Source organism: Pleurodeles waltl, chromosome 6 (genome assembly GCF_031143425.1).
Source record: "Pleurodeles waltl isolate 20211129_DDA chromosome 6, aPleWal1.hap1.20221129, whole genome shotgun sequence".
Lineage (NCBI taxonomy): Eukaryota > Metazoa > Chordata > Amphibia > Caudata > Salamandridae > Pleurodeles > Pleurodeles waltl.
This window is the reverse complement of record NC_090445.1, coordinates 1,273,075,175-1,273,094,622: the sequence shown is the minus strand read 5'-3', so window position 1 is coordinate 1,273,094,622 and position 19,448 is coordinate 1,273,075,175. Positions and strand designations below refer to the sequence as shown.

At 44.0% G+C, this 19,448-nt stretch overlaps 1 protein-coding gene across 3 annotated transcripts in view; it reads right to left on the bottom strand.

Moving 5' to 3' along the window:
• Positions 1–14,318, bottom strand: part of LOC138302123 (probetacellulin-like) — a 525,314-nt gene extending 510,996 nt beyond the window's left edge. The window contains exon 1 of one of the 3 annotated variants that reach the window (XM_069242495.1): positions 14,198–14,318. The gene's annotated coding sequence lies outside the window, so the exon portion shown is untranslated. Of the gene's footprint in view, positions 1–14,106; positions 14,158–14,197 lie in introns of those variants that run through there. The other 2 variants (XM_069242497.1, XM_069242496.1) reach the window with 2 other exon arrangements.
• Positions 14,319–19,448: the final 5,130 nt, after the last annotated feature.

Genomic DNA, 19,448 nt, shown 5'->3' with positions numbered 1-19,448 from the left:
GCTATACCACTCCAGTCTAGGCAACACCAATCTAGTCCCCACAACTCCACTCTATGCCACTCTGCAATACTGCACTGTACTCCACTGCACTCTAAGCTAATACACCCTATGCTAGTGCACTTTACTCTGTAACACTCAACTCTATGCCCCTGCACTCTACATCAATACACAGTACGTCACTCTAATCTACTCTGCACTCTATGCCATGGCACTCTACACCCCTTTACTCTATGCCATCACATTCTATGCAACTCCACTCTACCCTGCTCCTCTCCACTCTAAGCCACTTCACTCTACTGTGAAACAATCTACTTTATGCCACTGTACTCTGTGCCTCTGCACTCTACCCTGCATCTTTCCATCTATGCAACTGCACTCTACTCTGAAACAATCTATTCTACGTCACTGCACTCTATGCCACTCTGACCACTGCACTCTACACCACTGCACACTGACACTACGCTGCAACACTGCACTGGCCGCCACTATACTCTACTCCACTCTACTCTGTACTACTACATTCTGCACCAATACACTCTATTCTACTACACTCTATGCCACTCTACTCTGCCCCATGCCACTCTATGCCACTGCACTTTACACCAGTGCACTCTAAACAACGGCACTGCATGCCACTACCCTTTACTCTGTACCACTGTACTCTATGCCAATGTCCTCTGTACCACTCTACCCCACTGCACTGACACTCTACTCTGCAACACTGCACTCTACTCTGTACCATTACATTCTATGTCACTGCACTCTATGCCACTGCACTGTGCATCACTGCACTCTATGCCACTTCACTCTAGGCACTATACTCTGCACTGCACCACTCTACAATACTCCACTCTGCGCCACTCTTTGCCACTGCACTCTATGCCACATGAGTCTACTCTGCACTCTGACACTACACCACTCTGCATTACTGCACTCTGTCACTCTATTGTATGCCACTCTACTCCACTGCAGAGTATGCTACTCTACCCCATGCCAATCTATGCCACTGCACTCTGCGCCAATGCACTCTAAACAACTGCATTGTACATCACTGCTCTCTATTCTGCACCACTGTACTCTACACCACTGATGTCTGTGGTGCTTTATTCCACTCTATATCACTGCACTGACACTCTACTCTAACACTGCACTCTACGCCACTGTATTGTACACCAATCTACTCTGTACTACTGCATTCTATGCCACTGCACTCTATGCCACTCTACTCTGCATCACTCCACTCTACGCGACTGCACTCTACAGCACTATACTCTGCACTGCACCACTCTACATTACGCCACTGCACTCTCTGCCACGCAAGTCTACTCTGCACTCTATGCCACTGCACCACTCTACACTACTGCACTCTCTGCCACTCTATTGTATGCCACTCTCCTCATCTGCACTCTATGCCACTCTACTCTGTCCCACCCCACTCCATGCCACTGCACTCTAAACCAATGCACTCTACGCCAATGCACTCTAAACAACTGCACTGTACTCTGCACCACTGGGCTCTATGCCACCGCTCCTATGCCACTCTACACCACTTCCCACCACTATGACACTAACTTTTAGCCATGCTGAACAGCAGCCACTCTGATGCATAACATGGCTAAAACACATTGGCAAAGAAAATAACTCTTGCGTAGATGAGACCTATTGGCTTTGGTAATGTTTTTTAGTGCTATGAGGTACCGAGGTCCCTGAAAGAACTGTGAATGTTTAAGTCCTTATTTTAAACATTCATTAGACACCTTGTCAGGGGAGGTAAGCGCTATATAAATACAATTACATCATAATATAGACTGCTACAAAATGCACAAATACATTTCGGTTAAATAAAAAAAAGTGCTTCTCAAATACATATTTGAATAATATACAGTTTATACCTCGTACTCAATTTTTTTTGTAACACTCCATTAAAACCACACACTCCACAGCTCACCTTGGAACACCATTACAGTACCTCTCTAAAAGAAAATACCTTTGCCATCAGAAAGCTTTAAGTGACTCCTTTGGTTAAAGTCAATGCAGGTTTTCAAGCCCCTTTGCAGATTGCCCACATTTGCATTTCTTTAGGGAAGAAGACACCCTGGCAGGAAGATTTGTTTCTTAACCTGTCTGCCCCTCCCTCCGAGCACAGGAGACTCCCCTCTTTCAATCCAGCTAGGGAAACTGATCTGCCCTTAATTTCTTTCGCCCTACCATCCATTGTCCTTTTGGTGAAAGGCTAAAATTACGGACAAATGCCGTCCGTTAGGCCTTTCATCACAGACAACGGACGGCATGGCGAAATTACTCCGTGAAATTTATGGACGGGTGGTCACCCTAATTGTGGCCCCCACCATGTGTATTTCAGAAACAACAACCCATCAAGTCCAAGATTTACATAATGACAAAGACTGTACTGGTTGAACAGTCGCCCGATTAATCCCGGCTTCACCCATTTTATGGAAAAAGCATGATCCTGGACTCATTCCCTCAGATACCCTCATCTCAGTTAATGGCGCTCCTCAAAAATGTATATGCTGACAGAACAAATGCAAACGCCAGTTTTCAAAACTAAAAACTGATATTTATATTTAAATATATGTATCCATATATATATATATATATATATATATATATATATATATATATATGTATATATATATATATATATATATATAAAGAAATAATCATTTTTTTATTTCAGGGCTATCTCAATTGGGCGTCCATTCTCCCGACAGAAATTATTATAATTTATGCCTTGCAAAACAGTCTTAAATTCCCTTAAGCACAAGTTTAAGTAAAGAAGCCGATCGACAATAGAGACAAGACACTACCGGAAATAAACCCTTTTTACTAACCACTCTATCCAAACTCAGAGCACCCTCAATCCATTTCTTCGAAAAGGACCCCTGGTGATGTTTTTGACACCTCTCTTGGCCCCTTCCATGTCTTCCCTTCACCCTCTCAGTGCTGCTAACACACATTAACAAAGCCATTAGGAGAGCGTAGCTTATATAATCAATATTAACATGAAATGATTATGAACTAATGTATAATAATGCTGCATAGAAAATGTATTAATATGTTTTGTTAAACGCATGCTTGAAATGTGCCCACGGGGAGTGGCCGCCAATATATACGGGGACTAATGAAACTGACTAATAATTATGAAATGTTATATTGAAAAGTGATTTGTACTAATAATGAAAGGTTATATGTTAGAATTCTGTTAATAAGTCATTAGGCCTTAGTTAGCATGAGTCAAGGCCTAGCTGCCTGGTTTCATATAAATGTGTTTTTCTAACGTGCAGTGTGCTGACTTGCTGAACTCTTGTTTTTTTCCAAACCAGAAGATGAATGTAACTGTAGTAGATCTGTTCTCATGAAATTCGACTGACTTAGTGAAACATTCTTGCTGAGTGCAACAGTGTAGACTACTAGCAGGTACAAGGTTGCCTGAACCGGTACAAACAATGGAGCCACTGACTGAAGATGTGCAAAGGACCACGAGAGTATGAAATCGTACCGGACATTCCACCCACTAAAGAAGTCAATCATAAGGACCAATAAAATACGTGAGAATAGTTATGGGGTGACAAATTTGATGAAGTAATTGAAACTCTATAGGAGGAAGATAGTGGGGTGCAACCCCTCATCCAATAAACTTTTAGGGGACTGTACAACGAAAAGGGGATAAAAACCCTTGACACAAGGAAATGAGTTAGTTAGGGAGATGCTGATGTGATTTGCTATGATCCAGACACTTTGTCACTCTGCATAGAGACTTTGCTGTTTGGTTCTTAAAACCACCCCTGCCTTATATTGCCCGTTTACAGTTTACCTCCTTATGAGGGAAGTGCCCCTTTACCAGACTTGCTGAATTCCTGGCTGGCAGCGCAAGCAGGAATGCAGGGGAATGGAGTACAACAGGGGGTACAACAGCAAACGCAGGGGAATGGCATGTTTCAGGCACAACTAAGAGGTCGAGGAGGTTTTGTGAACCGTGGTCCAGACTTGAATACAGTTGTGGTTCAAAATGATGTGCAGGGAATGAAAAAGGTGTCACCATGTCACACGTGTGGGGGCGTGGGGCATTGGAAGCGGGAATGCCCAATGGTGGTGCAGGATAGTGTTATTCAACAAAGCAATGATGTCGGTACATTTCAAAATGTGAGGGGTCCAAAGATTAGAGGACAAAATCAGAACTTCCAGAATAACATGGTTCAGATGCAGGGGTTACAGTCCATGCAGCAGATACATATGCCACGTATTCAGCCAGCACAAATGCAGCAGCTACAGCAGCAGGTTCCCATGGTACCTAGACAGCAAATGCAAATACCATTAGCTCCAATGGGACAGCAACAGGTGATGCTTCCTCAACAGGTCACAGGCCAAACGATGAGTCAAAATAACACAGTACAACAGTTCCCATTGCGTGGTGAGGATGGAATAAACGATGAATGGTCGGATGATTGTTCAGACAGTGAGGAGTGCAGGCTTGCAGCGTCCGTAGAGGTAGATCAGAGGGGTCCCTATGGAGAGGGGAAGGTGATGGGTCATAAGGTTTCATTCCTAGTCTATACAGGAGCTACACGCTCTACAGTCATAAGTGCAGAGGTTCCGAAATTGCCACTTTCAGGGCGTACCATAAGAGTGGTAGGAGTAGCAAATCAGTTCCTGACAAATCCGATTACAGACCCGGTCCAAGTTAAAATTGGCAACTTCCGGGGATTACATGAATTTGTAGTTTGTGATTCGAGTCCCGTATCCCTACAGGGAAGAGACTTATTGTGCAAAACGAAATGTTTGATTACCTGTTCCAATGAAGGAATTGAAGTGCAGACAAACAGTGATGATGAAGGGGACGATGGTCAGTTTCCAGAGTTAGAGATGGATACCGCAAATGAGGAATACCCTTTGATAACCTTATTCCCAATGCTTACAGTGACTGACTTGCCACCCGTGTTGCAGGGAACAGTGACAGAGAAAGTGTGGGACCTGACAGGAAAAGAAGTGGGATTGATAAAGGGAGTAGAACCGGTCAAAGTACAGGTAAAGCCGATTGCAGTGTTTCCTCCGGTACCGCCGTACCATATGGCACAAGATGTCCTCATTCAAGTAGCGCAAATAATTGCGGACTTTGTGAAGCAATGGGTTCTGAAGGAAGTGCTGAGTAGCCCGTGTAATTCACCAATAATGGGTTTGAAAAAGCCTTGTGGAAAGGTTACAATTGTGCAAGACTTGAGGAAAATAAACAAGATTGTGGTAAAATGCTGCCCCATAGTGCCAAATCCAGCAGTGATCATGTTTCAGGGTTCGTGTGATGCAGAGTGGTTCACAGTTGTGGACTTGTCTCAAGCATTCTTTTTGGTGCCTCTTCATGAGGATAGCCAATTTCTCTCCAGTTTGAAATTCCTGGATAAGGTGTACAGTTGGTGCAGAATTCCTCAGGGGTTTTCTGAGTCACCTTCCATCTTCAATCAGATATTGAAAAAGAACTTGGGCCCGTATTTATACTCCGTTTGCGCCGAATTTGCGTCGTTTTTTTCTACGCAAATTCGGCGCAAAACTAACGCCATATTTATACTTTGGCGTTAGACGCGTCTAGCGCCAAAGTATGAAGAAAGAGCGTCATTGTTTTGCGTGAACGCCTTCCTTGCGTTAATGAGATGCAAGGAAGGCGTTCCCGTCTAAAAAACTGACGGCGACGCAAATGCGTCGTATTTATACTCCCGGGCAAAAATCACGCCCGGGAGGTGGCGGGTCAAAAAAACCCGCATTTGCACCTGAATTTAACGCCTGGGTCAGGGTAGGCGTTAAGGGACCTGTGGGCTCAGAATGAGCCCACAGGTGCCCTCCCCTGCCCCCAGGAACCCCCCCTGCCACCCCTGCCCACCCCAGGAGGACACCCAAGGATGGAGGGACCCATCCCAGTGAAGTACAGGTAAGTTCAGGTAAGTATAATTTTTTTAAATTTTTTATTTTTTTTGTGGCATAGGGGGGCCTTATTTGTGCCCCCCTACGTGCCACTATGCCCAATGACCATGCCCAGGGGACACAAGTCCCCTGGGCATGGCCATTGGGCAAGGGGGCATGACTCCTGTCTTTACTAAGACAGGAGTCATGAAATGGCGTCTGGGCGTCGAAAAAATGGCGCAAATCGGGTTAAGACGATTTTTTTGCGTCAACCTGACTTGCGCCATTTTAAGACGCCCTAACGTCATTTTTTCCCAACGCCGGCGCTGCCTGGTCTACGTGGTTTTTTTCCACGCACACCAGGCAGCGCCGGTCTGATTGCGCCGTCTAACGCCATTCCATAAATACGGCGCCCGCATGGCGCTTCAGAATGGCGTTAGACGGCGCAAAATTTTTTGACGCTAAACTGCGTTAGCGCAGTTTAGCGTCAAAAAGTATAAATATGGGCCTTGGAGTCCTTAGAACTGCCTTTCAGTTCGACTCTAGTACAGTACATTGATGATTTGTTAATTGCGTCCAGAACAAAAGAGGACTACAGGTATGCCACAATTGCCTTATTGAACCATTTGGGAAAGAATGGACATAAAGTGTCCCAAAAGAATTTGCATTACTGTCAGAAAGAGGAGAAGTACTTAGGACACCTAATTGAAAAGGGGTCGAGAAAAATATCTAAAGCAAGAGAGACAGCCATACTGCAGATGAATCTCCCGACAACTAAGAGAGATGTCAGGATGTTTTTGGGAATGGTAAGATACTGTCGTCAGTGGATTCCCAACTTCTCGATTATCTCTAAACCATTGGTGAAACTGACAGTTAAGGCAGTCCAGGATGGCCCGGGTACCATAACCATGCCCGAGAAAGAGATGAAGGCATTCATGGAATTGAGGGAAAGCATGTGCAGGGCACCAGCTTTAGGTATGCCTGATTACACGAAGCCTTTCATACTGTTTTGTTATGAACGTGATGCTTGTTCTTTGTCTGTTTTAACACAGGTCCATAGAGGTGCAAACCTCCCAGTAGCATATTTTTCAGCTACTTTGGACCCAGTCGCAGCAGCCTTATCGGGTTGTTTGCGTTCAGTTGCAGCAGTTGGTCAAAGCCTCACTCAGTGTGAAGGCATAGTGATGGGACATCCCTTAATAGTAATGGTCCCACATTCAGTTGAAATTCTGTTGACCCGAACTAAGACGCAGCATATGACGAATGCACGTCTTACAAAATATGAGATAATTATACTGGGATCACCTAATGTTTCCCTTAAGAGATGTACTGTATTGAACCCAGCAACTTTACTTCCTATTGAAAATGCAGACATTGATAATACTGAGGAAGTAGAACATGATTGTCTTGAGGTAACAGAACTATGCACCAAACTAAGACCTGACATTAAAGATACCCAATTGGAAGAAAATGATTATATTATGTTTGTTGATGGTTCATGCTTGAGAGACTCAGTAGGAGTACTGAGAGCTGGATATGCCATGTGTACAATCATCGGTATTTTAGAAGCTTCCTGGCTCGAAAGAGTGTTCTCTGCTCAAGTGGCTGAATTAATTGCTCTTACTAAGGCATGCCATGCAGCTGAAAACTTGAAAGTCACTATCTATACTGACAGCAGATACGGAATTGGAATTGAACATGACTTTGGCCAGTTATGGTCACAAAGGGGTTTCATGACCTCTTCTGGTTCACCAGTGAAAAATGGCGAAAAGATTAAGGATTTGTTGCATGCGATTCAGTTACTTCTTGAAATTGCCGGGGTGAAATGCAATGCTCATGTTAAGTCACAAACCTTTGTATCATTGGGAAATGGATATGCAGATCAAGTCGTAAGGTTTTGTGCATTGAACTGTATATTGTTTCGAGATCAGTGGGAATTGTTACCTGAAACTGAAAATGAAACATGCTTAAACTTTGCAATAAGAGTGGTTGACACATTAGATGAGCTAAAATCACTGCAGGGACGTGCCAGCAAAGAAGAGAAACACTCCTGGCAGAGAATGCAACGTGTACAGAGATCTGATGACTTATGGGTCTCAGAAGAGGTGAAAATGGTTTTGCCAAACAGTCTTTTGTCACAGTTTGCTAAGTTTTACCATGGGCAGGCACATGTTGGGAGAGATGCAATGATCAGGTTGTTCAAAATCGATTGGTTCAATCCACAATTCAGACAAGCTGCAGAGGTTATCTGTCACAGGTGCATTATCTGTCAGCAGATGAATGCAGAAAAAGGGACTGTAGTGAATATGAGCCATGTTGGGAGACCAGGCGGTCCATTTATCAGAATGCAGAAGGATTGTATTGAGATGCCTGTGTGTGGAGGCTTGAAGTACGTGTTGGTGATTGTGTGCATTTTCAGTCATTGGATTGAAGCTTACCCTACACGTAGAAATGACAGCCTCACAGTAGCAAAGCTGCTGCTTAGGGAGTCAATACCACGTTTCGGATTCCCGATCACTTTAGAATCAGATAGGGGCAGACACTTCGACAATGAGGTGATTAAGCTCTTGTGTGCTGCATTAAACATTGAGCAGAAGCTGCATTGTAGTTATCGCCCTGAAGCATCCGGACTAGTGGAACAGATGAATGGTACCTTGAAATCTAGAATGGCAAAAATGTGCGCAGCTACCAATTTGAAGTGGCCAGATGCATTGCTCTTAGTACTGATGTCAATGAGAAACACACCTGACAAGAAAACAGGACTATCTCCACATGAAATTCTAATGGGCTGAGCTATGTGATTGCCCGCAGTGCCTGCAAATGCTCTTGTGAATATCACGGATGATATGGTGTTGGACTACTGCAAGGGTCTGGCTGATGTGGTCTGCTCTTTTTCTCACCAGGTGGAGGCTACCACATTGCCACCGATAAGTGATCCAGGTCACACCCTGAAAGCCGGTGACTGGGTTGTTGTCAAGAAACACGTGAGGAAGTTGTGTTTGGAGCCGCGTTGGAAGGAGCCATATCAAGTAATACTGACAACAACTACTGCTGTGAAATGTGCAGGCCTTCCGAATTGGATGCACGCCAGTCACACAAAGAAGGTGACGTGTCCAACTGATGAGGAACTTGAAGTGTCCAAAACAACAGCTGCAGAGAAGGAAGACTCAGAGCCGGAGAGTATTCAAAGGGGAACTGAGACTGAAGGAGAGCCCGCTGAGGACGGCTTAGTCACTCAAAGCGAGTTCCAGAGGAGTGACAGTGAGCCTATCTCAGCTGAGGTAACAGGGGAACCGACACAAAGAGAGGTTCTCCCAGAAGCAGACGGATACAGGTTTGAAGTTGAGCCCGTAACAGACCCTGAAGGCAAAGGGGAAGAGGCAGAGGGAGGTCAAAGTGTTCCAACTCCTCCTGAGCTGCTTGTAGAGCCATCAAGAGCAAACACCATAGCACAAGAGGAGGGCGCTGTTCAACGTTCTGAAAGGCCAAGCAGGAAGAAAACACATGAAGGCGATAACTGGCCGAAGCCACAAGCTGCAGGAGAGAAAGTGGTCCCTAGTGAAACAATAGAGGAAGAAGTTGACACAACCAGAAAAGAGGATCTCAGTGAAGGAGAGTTGCAAAGTGAACATAAACTGAAAAGAAAGAGAGTTGCAAACAGAAGGTATGCAGGTCCTGAATGGGCGTATGCAACATCAGCTGAATGGCAACAGGAATTCTTGGCGTTCTGTTTTGATCGAGAGGTTCCAGGTCAATACTACAGCACCTGAAATTTAACCTTGGAAAGAGACTGTGTTAAATTGAAATCGAAATTGAAAGCTGGAAAGCTAAGAAAGAGAGACTGATAAATTACCGGATGTGACACTGTTAATCTGAATTGACTTTGAAAAAACGATTATGACAAGCGGCTAACCTGATTTGACAAAGGGGTCCTGGAGTGAGTGAAACGCTGTAAATACTCGCAGAGAGAGAGAGAGAGAGAGAGAGAGAGAGAGAGAGAGAGAGAGAGAGAGACTTTGCATAGAAAAAAAAAAGGCCTTTATATCGTCCTTAAGTTGTTTGCTTTGTATTTTTTTTATATCTGATTCTTTACAGATCATGGGTTACACTAGAGGTAACAGTAATATGGGTAGGATGTGTGGTTGGTTGAGTGCTATTCTGGCTATTGTGTGTGCAATAATAATTATAGGTGTGATTGTGGGAATGCCATTGGTGGATAGGAAAGTGACTAACAATGCTTCAAATCCTGAGACTGCTACATTAACACCATGGGAGAAGTTTGAGCAGGATGCAAAATACTTGCATGAGGGAACTAATCCAAAAAGGGAACTACCTACTAACGTCTTCTATCGCTTGCTGAATGAGTATGTTGACACAATGGATGCAAAGAATTGTTATGTGTGCACAAAGATTCCTTCATCAGAATAAGAAGGGGTTACTTACCATAGTCTGCCATTAACCTACGGGATAAGTTGTAATTTGCTGTTAACAAGATTCTATGATCAAGAACATGTGCAATACTTCTACTCTAACTTAGATGTAGTATTTTCTTTTGTGCCTGTGATTGAGTTTTTAAACAAATTAGCTAAAGAACACACCATAAAATTAGTTAGGGGTTTCTTTGAGCCGATACTGACATTTGGGACAGCTTATGCGCACCGCAATAATCTAAACTGCTTACTAACACCTGTAGAAAAGAGCTTCTTAGATCATACTGATGATAGACGAAAGGCATTAAAGGAAAGGCTAGAAAAGGGATTAGAAAAACGCACGCTTGCAAATTATTATGCTTACGCCGCAATAAAGACACAGGGCAAATTAGCTATAGATGCATTACATGTAGGTAGACTTTGCATATATAGGCCGAAATCTGAGCATGACACTTTATTTGTGGGAACGAGTGAATGCAGGCATGTGTTTTTGTTTCAGAGTAAATGGACATTCATGTTAAATGGACAGGATCCAGCGATCCCTGGGATCTATTATATATGTGGGTTTAATGCTTATTACCGTCTTCCTAAGGGATGGTATGGGACATGTTATTTGGGAATAGTTTTCCCAAAGATTTATCAAATTGATGACTTAAAGCAAATTCCTAAAATGTCTGAATTACATCATACTAGACAAAAGAGAGAGACAGCGGCTGCTGTCGTAGGTGACATATTTGGAGCCATAATTCCTTCAGTAGGGGTTATCTTAAACTCCATAAAGATTCGAAAGTTGTCTACTATTGTGGATAACATGCTGACAAATTTCACAGGGGCTATACTCCTGATGGATACTGAACTTGCTGCGGAAAGAGCTATGACTCTTCAAAAGCGGCATGCTTTAGACATTCTTTTAGCAAAGATTGGCGGAGTCTGTAAGATGCTTAATGAGCGCCATTGTTGTGCATTCATTCCTGACAATAGTAAAAAGATTAGAGGTATGCTTACTAATCAAACAAGAGATAGTGCAGATTTGAAGGAGCTGAAGGAACCTGGAGTTTGGGAAAGAGTTGGGAAAGGGATTACAAAAGTAGGGAATTGGTTTAGTAGTATTTGGAACGGGGTTCTTGCAAAAATATTAGGGGGTCTATTGATTGTCCTGATATGTTTATTGGGATTATGGTTATCATGAAAAATTAAAGAAAGAATTAAAAGAAATTTGGCAAAACGAAACAAAAGAAATGAAGAAAAAGAAAAGGAGAAAATGTTCAAAGAAATCTGGGAAAAATCACACGGGGGAAGATGTTGAAATGCGTATATTGAGAAATATGAAAGGTTGTGAAGGGAAAGGTTTTGTGTGATGACAAGTGTCATCAGAGGACGGACTGATAGAGCTTAGCTTATATAATTAATATTAACATGAAATGATTTTGAACTAATGTATAATAATGTTGCATAGAAAATGTATTAATATGTTTTGTTAAACGCGTGCTTGAAATGTGCCCACGGGAGTGGCCTCCAATATATACGGGGACTAATGAAACTGAATAACAATTATGAAATGTTATATTGAAAAGTTATTTGTACTAATAATGAAAGGTTATATGTTAGAATTCTGTTAATAAATCATTAGGCCTTAGCATGAGTCAAGGCCTAGCTGCCTGGTTTCATATAAATGTGTTTTTCTAACGTGCAGTGTGCTGACTTGCTGAAGGACATGAACTCTTGGTTTTTTTCCAAACTAGAAGATGAATGTGACTGTAGTAGATCCGTTCTCATGAAATTCGACTGGCTTAGTGAAACATACTTGCTGAGTGCAACAGTGTAGACTACTAGCAGGTATAAGGTCGCCTGAACCGGTACAAACAATGGAGCCCCTGACTGAAGATGTGCAAAGGACCACGAGAGTATGAAATCATACCGGACATTCCACCCACTAAAGACGTCAATCATAAGGACCAATAAAATACGTGAGAACAGTTATGGAGTGACAAATTTGATGAAGTAATTGAAACTCTATTGGAGGGAGATAGTGGGGTTCAACCCCTCATCCAATAAAATTTTAGGGGATTGTACAACGAAAAGGGGATAAAAACCCTTGACACAAGGAACTGAGTTAGGGAGATGCTGATGCGATTTGCTATGATCCAGACACTGTCACTCTGCATAGAGACTTTGCTGTTTGGTTCTTAAAACCATTCCTGCCTTATATTGCCCGTTTACACTTTACCTCCTTATGAGGGAAGTACCCCTTTACCCAACTTGCCTAATTCCTGGCTGTTGGCGAATCAACTGATGTCCTGAGGACGAAGACAAATCATGTATGCTGACTCAATAAGGAAGGTAACTATATGACAATGAAATTGTAATTGTCTGTTTGCTTTTCCTTTCTAGGTACCAACTGCTTCTTTTGACAGAGACCATAGCTAGATGTTTTCTAAATTGGTGTTACTAAATTGTTTTGCATGAAGCCCAACATGCCAATGCTAATTCGAGGTTAGGAGAGGGGTTCACTAAACTGACGCAAACAGACAGATGACTGAATCTATGCTTTGTTGAATAATGCGCTAATGTTACTCTGCTAAGGATAACCTATGTTGACGCTGTGTTATGTTCTAATATTCGTGATTCTTGCTTTGATGAAATCTTATCAGAGTTGCCATATTGTGACTACGCTAATGTGTTTCTTGGTTTTGAAATTAATAAACTTATTAGTAGAATTGTAATCAATAGGGCATAAACTTCACAAAATCGTACTAAACTGGTGTGGTTATTCATGACTGAAAGGTCATCGAGTTTTATTAAATGTCTTTGATCAATTTGAATTGTCGCATTACTGTGAACTTTGATGACGTTATTGACATATTGATTGACATGCTGATTAGCTATCTCGTCCTAAGGTGTCTTCAATCAAGGTCAAAAGATTCATTGGCCTCAAACGAGTCCCAAAGTGAGTAAATTAGTCATAAAGGGACGTGTTAACACCATCATTGAGCAGCTAAACTATCAGTGATTTAGGTGAGCTGGGGGAGGTCCGGGGATGTTTGTGTTCAGGGGCCAGTCGCTACTTATCCAGGTACTGACCAGTGAACACAAAAGGAAACCCCTGCTGGCTCACTTAATTCAATACCATCAGCAAGGGCGCCAAATTTCCCTATGCCCACGGCGCTATTTTAGCAAGGGCTGGTTCTGCTGATATGCCTGCAATATGCAGCATCTGAGGCGAGAACATTAGACACAAACGCATTTCATGATACGATATCTGCTGCCCTCGGGTATCAATGTGCAAACTTGTAATGTAGCCATTAGATGGCAAAATTAAGGTCCCGCAAGACTTCCAGTCCCAGCACATTAATGGAGTCCTGGCATTCTAAACGCCATTTTGCCTGCTGGATTTCACCACCTATGCTTCCACTAGAAAAAGCTAAACTTCAAGCTGTTGGCACGAAAGGTTTAAGTTGCCACCCATGGCAAGTGGGCTCTTGAAAAGTACGCCTTGAAGTACTTTTATTGTAACACATTTTTATTAATGCTTCGGTTTCGAGTTTGGAATAATTTTTGGTTCACCCCTCAAACAATATCCGTAAAAAATAATGTTTTTTTTTCAAACACAATATTTTACTTAGCAAAGATAAAACAAAAATCTCAAAATTACTGAAATAACTCGGTCGTGCTTGTTTCACGTGCAAGAATGCTTGCAATAGGATACAGCTTTCAGCTAAGTATAAAAAACAGTAGCAGCACTTGAGTGGCGTCGAGCAGAACCTACCGCAGAAAGCAGCCCACACAAACCCCATTAAGCTATAGGCGCAGTTCAAACATTGGAGCCCAGCGGCACTAGAAATCCACCATTCACTTACCCGCATTGGGATGGTTAAGTCCTTAACACCCAACGCACACCTTAATGCTCCGATAATGCTTAATTTGAGCAGGTGATGGTCACTGGCTCATTTTTGAGGAGTGAATTTATTTTCCACTAACCTTCAGCAATAGAAAAAAGGAGGGGGTACACCAGTGGTTGATGGATAAAGAGGGCAGAAAAGGAACCTACAAAAGTAAGATGGCGAGAGGAGGGGTGTTGTGTTAAATCAAATGTCCTGTTCCACATTTAATTGCAAGAGGTTACTTTATTTAAGGTCACTACTTCAGCGTTATCTTTATTAAATTGTACCACTCAAGTTAAAAATGGGCGACAGCCCTACCACTTGTAATAAAATTCCAAAAATGCAATTCGTCGACATTATGAACAACAGTTTTAATTTTCAGGCGATTCACAAAATAAAAAATCACCTACCTGTTGTTTAAAAAAAAAAAAATGCCGCGGAGTCGTAAGTGCAGCTGAAGTGACAAAGCGAAAAAAAAAAAAACTCCCCCCTCCTCTGGTCCTTTTATAACCTCGCCCGCAAGTATAGAACCCAATCAACTAACAGCTTTCCGTCTAGTTTAAAATCACATTTGCAGCTGGAAATTGGTCCACGCTCCCAAATACGGCAGTTAGTGGTAGGTAGATAAAGCCAGTAAACGATCGATTAAATTATCTTGTTTGTAAGCATTTGATAAGAGTGCCTGGAGTGAGACAGACATTAACATGTTGACCTGTTCTTCTCCTTACTTATCAAATGGGACATTAAAGGGGACTTACGTTCATTCATGTCTAGGTACCGAAGCTCGTTCAAGTGCTTATTTTCTTGGCGTTACTAAAGTATTTATACATTTTAATGATCGAATCCAAGGCTGTAAAGGATGTATAAACGCCACTGAAAGAACTCCTGAGACCTAACTTGGGGCAAACTGAAAATTCTGCCAACCCAAAATGTTACAGTCTCTCCCAAATGAAACTGCCTAAATTAAACGCTACCTTTGTGGTTGAATTTTGTTTAGCAGTAAACTGACACTGTTTTAACGTTGTTAAGCAGCAACTGGCCGATGTTATGTTTGGGACTCCCCAAGTCAGCCGGGCTGGCAGGGGTGTCCTTTAGCCTACGTGCGTGTTCATTACAACAGTTTGTATCCCCCTGTCATTCAGGGGACTTTTGGTTTGGTCCCGGAGGCCGGAAAGGGAAATAAACGGGCCGTGCTGGAGGGGCGCCGGACAGTCACGAGCCGGACGAGACACGGAGTATGCTGTGCATGATTTACGGCCGATAGTAGCGTTGCTTATCAGCGCAATAAGCGTTGTTTCGTATTTGTAAGCACCGTTGATCTCAACATATCAACGTAACAAATTGGCGACGAGTGGAGAAATAAAAAAAAAAAAAAGGAGAAAAGCACAACCCACGTGGGGAAAAGAACGGCGTCGGAGGCCCGGCACAGCAGAGACGCATGCTGTGAATGAAACGCCCGGAGCGTGCACATGGATGAGCAGCATTTAAAAAAGGGAATCAGTGACGCTCCGTGAAAGGTACACCTGATCCTACGGGCCCCGAGAGCCTGGCCACACACCAGGAAGAGGTGAGAAAGAAAGAAGCCTGTGCTCTGGGAGAGGGAGGCCTGAATAATCGGCATAGGAGGAATTGGGCCCAAAGCTCGTACATAGCAGTATGCAGTGAGGGGAAAGGACACACACACAGACAGAAAATAAGCCACAAAGGAATATAAAAAAAAATAAATAAAAAAAAAAAGAAGAAACAAAAATAAAGAGAAAAGAATGGCGACTTTTCCGATCATAGAGCCGTTTGTCATGGAAGGGCCCCCGTCAGCACAAGCTGCTAAATGGAAGTCATGGGTAGAACGGTTAGAGAACTATTTTGCAGCGGTCGCACTAGACTCGGACAGACAAAGACCGATGCTCCTTCATATGGGGGGAGTGATGCTGCACAAAATCAGCAAAACAGTGGCTGAGGAAGGACCCCCATTTACGTACCGAACCCTAAAAAGAGCAATAACAGCATATTTTGAACCCATGGCGAATCCAGACTATGAGCGTTTCCTCCTGCGACAAGCCAGACAGCACTCAGACGAGTCTGTGGACACATACTATGCAAGATTAAAGGAACTAGCAAGCACATGCACATTATCGGACCCGGATGATGAGATAAGAGCACAATTCATCCAGGGATGCCACTCGACCAAATTAAGAGAACACATCCTTCAAATACCAGGAATGACAATGGCTGACATGCTGACGATGGGCAGGTCAAAGGAGTTGTCCAGAGTAAGGGCAGCACACATGGAATCGGCGCTCGCGCAGACCATCAAAACAGAGCCGGTAAATGTTATTGCCTCTAACAGCGCAATAAAACGAAAGGAGAAGACAAGACCGGCCGGGGCAAACCGATCATGTTATATGTGTGGAGGAACGTTTCCACATCAGGGCAAATGCCCTGCATTGGGAAAACAGTGCACCAACTGCCAAAAACTAAATCATTTTGCAAAAGTCTGCCGGTCAAACGCAAGAGGAAAAGGCGACAGACCAAAGACAAGTCAAGGAGCAAGGGCGGTGCAACCACCAGATCTGATCCCCGACATGGATGATGATGATGAGCCAGAAGGAACGGTGTACATAATCCAGGCAACAGAATCAGGCTGCCAAAGACGAAAGAAAATTCCAAAGTGTAAGGTCAAAGTGGCGGGACACCAAGTGACAGCTCTAATCGACACAGGGGCTTCAATCAACATACTGGCTGAATCTGTTTTTGAACAAATGACGCATCGCCCCCTTCTACGGCGCACAAAAGTACAAGTATTCGCTTTTGGGTCTACAAGACCCCTTCCCATGGCAGGAGTGTTTGTGACCGAGATCAGTCATGAGGATACAATGGTACGAACAAAGGTATACGTTACCAAGATAGGAACGGGGATGCTGCTCAGCTGCCGCACGGCGGAAGAGCTGAAGTTGGTGGCGTTCGCGTTCAGCATACAAGTGGGTGAGCTAGAATATCTGCAGGAAGAGTACGCTGATCTATTCCAAGGCATTGGATGCCTCAAGGATCGTCAAATAAAACTACACATCGATAAGTCCATAGAGCCAGTCGCGTTGAAACACAGACGCATAGCATTTCATCTACGCCCACAGGTGGAGGCAGAACTACGGAAGCTGGAAGAAGCAGGCATCATTGAGAAGGTGGAAGGACCAACCCCATGGGTGTCACCCATTGTAGTCACGAGGAAACCCAAGCAACCAGGGGAAGTTCGGATATGTGTAGATATGCGCCTCCCAAACGTGGCCATCCGGAGGGAACGCCATCTCACTCCGACCGTGGATGACATAGTGACGGAGGTTAGCGGATCCAAATGGTTCTCAAAAATGGATCTGAGAGCGGGATATCACCAGATCATGCTGGCTCCAGAGTCCAGAGCAATCACCACTTTCTCCACCCATGTGGGACTGAGAAGATACAAACGCCTGAGTTTTGGGATCGCCAGCGCGGCTGAAGTATTCCAAGACACCATAAGGGGCGTTCTGGCTGGGTTGGAGGGAGTCATCAATGTGAGTGATGATATTCTGGTACATGCACCAACGATTGAGGCACACCTACAGAGGCTACAGGCAGTCTTCCAACGGCTGAAGACACACGGTCTGACTTTGCATCGGGAGAAGTGTGAATTCCTGAGAAGGGACATTGCTTTCTTCGGATATCATTTCTCTGAAAGAGGTGTCCGACCTGACCCAGAAAAGGTGGCGGACATAAAGTCGGCACCCCCTCCTACATCAGTCACAGGTGTCAGAAGTTTCCTGGGAATGGTAACATATTGTGGGAGATTCATTCCCAATCTGACATCACTCACTGCCCCACTCCGGGAACTAACAAAGGCTCACAGTCCGTGGGAGTGGAATGCGATACATGAAAGGTCGTTTCAAGATACCAAGCAGGCCCTGTCGGCAGAGACAACTTTAGTATTCTTCGACCCAGCCAAAGAAACAGAGCTCTCTGTGGATGCCAGCCCAATAGGTCTCGGAGCAGTACTGTCTCAAAGAGAAAATGATGGTGTGTGGGCTCCAGTAGCGTACGCCAGCCGAGCTCTGACGGCAACGGAACAAAGATACTCACACATTGAGAAAGAGGCGTTAGCAGTTAGTTGGGCCTGTCGACACTACCATCTGTACATCTATGGTCACCCGTTTGTAATATATACTGATCACAAGCCACTGATACCATTGTTCAATAAAACAGCCTCCCAACCTCCACCAAGAATTGAGAAATGGATTCTTCAGCTACAGGGGTACCAATTCTCTGTGGTATATCGTCCAGGAGCCCAGAACCCAGCAGATTATTTGTCCCGTCACACCAGACCATTCACCATGCTCGAAGAAGAGGAAACTGAAAATACGGAGGAATACGTGAGGCTGGTAGTAGAGAGATCCCGGCCACTGCCAATATCCATGAAAGAAATACAGGAGGCTACGAGAGCAGATGAGGTATTGCAGCTGGCTATATCATGCGTCAGTGATGGAAGATGGCACCTACTGAAGCACAATCTGGCATTGAGGACCGAGGAGGCCAACAACAATCTGCAGGCTTTGTTCCGAGTCCGGAACGAGTTGGCGGTGTCGTCAGAGAACTGTCTGTTGAGAGGAAGCCGACTGGTCATTCCAGACAGTATGAGACAAAGGACAGTGGATTTGGCCCATGCCACTCATCAGGGAATGGTGAAAACCAAGGCCCGACTACGAAGCAAAGTGTGGTTCCCCGACCTTGACGCCCGAGTGGAGAAGACAATACAAAGGTGTCATGTGTGTCAACTGGTGGGGCCGACAGATCCGCCACCCCCCATCATCACTGAAGTCATACCGTCAGTACCATGGCAGAGAGCGAGTGCAGATTTGGGGAGTCTACCGGATGGAAGACACATGCTGGTAGTGATCGATGATTTCTCAAAATATCCGGAGGTAGAGATATTAGAATCCACGGTCACTGAGAGAGTGATACCATGCATGGAGAAAATAATGGCCACACATGGGATTATACAAGAGCTCAGAACTGATAATGGTCCCCCGTTTTCCAGCCATGATTTTGCAGCCTATTTAGAATCACATGCCATCAAACACAGGAAGATTACTCCCCGGTGGCCTCAAGCCAATGGAGAGGTTGAAAGATTTATGAGGACGCTAAACAAAGTATTAAGGATTGCGGTGGTGAGAGAGAAGAATCTGGACTGTGCCATTTTTGA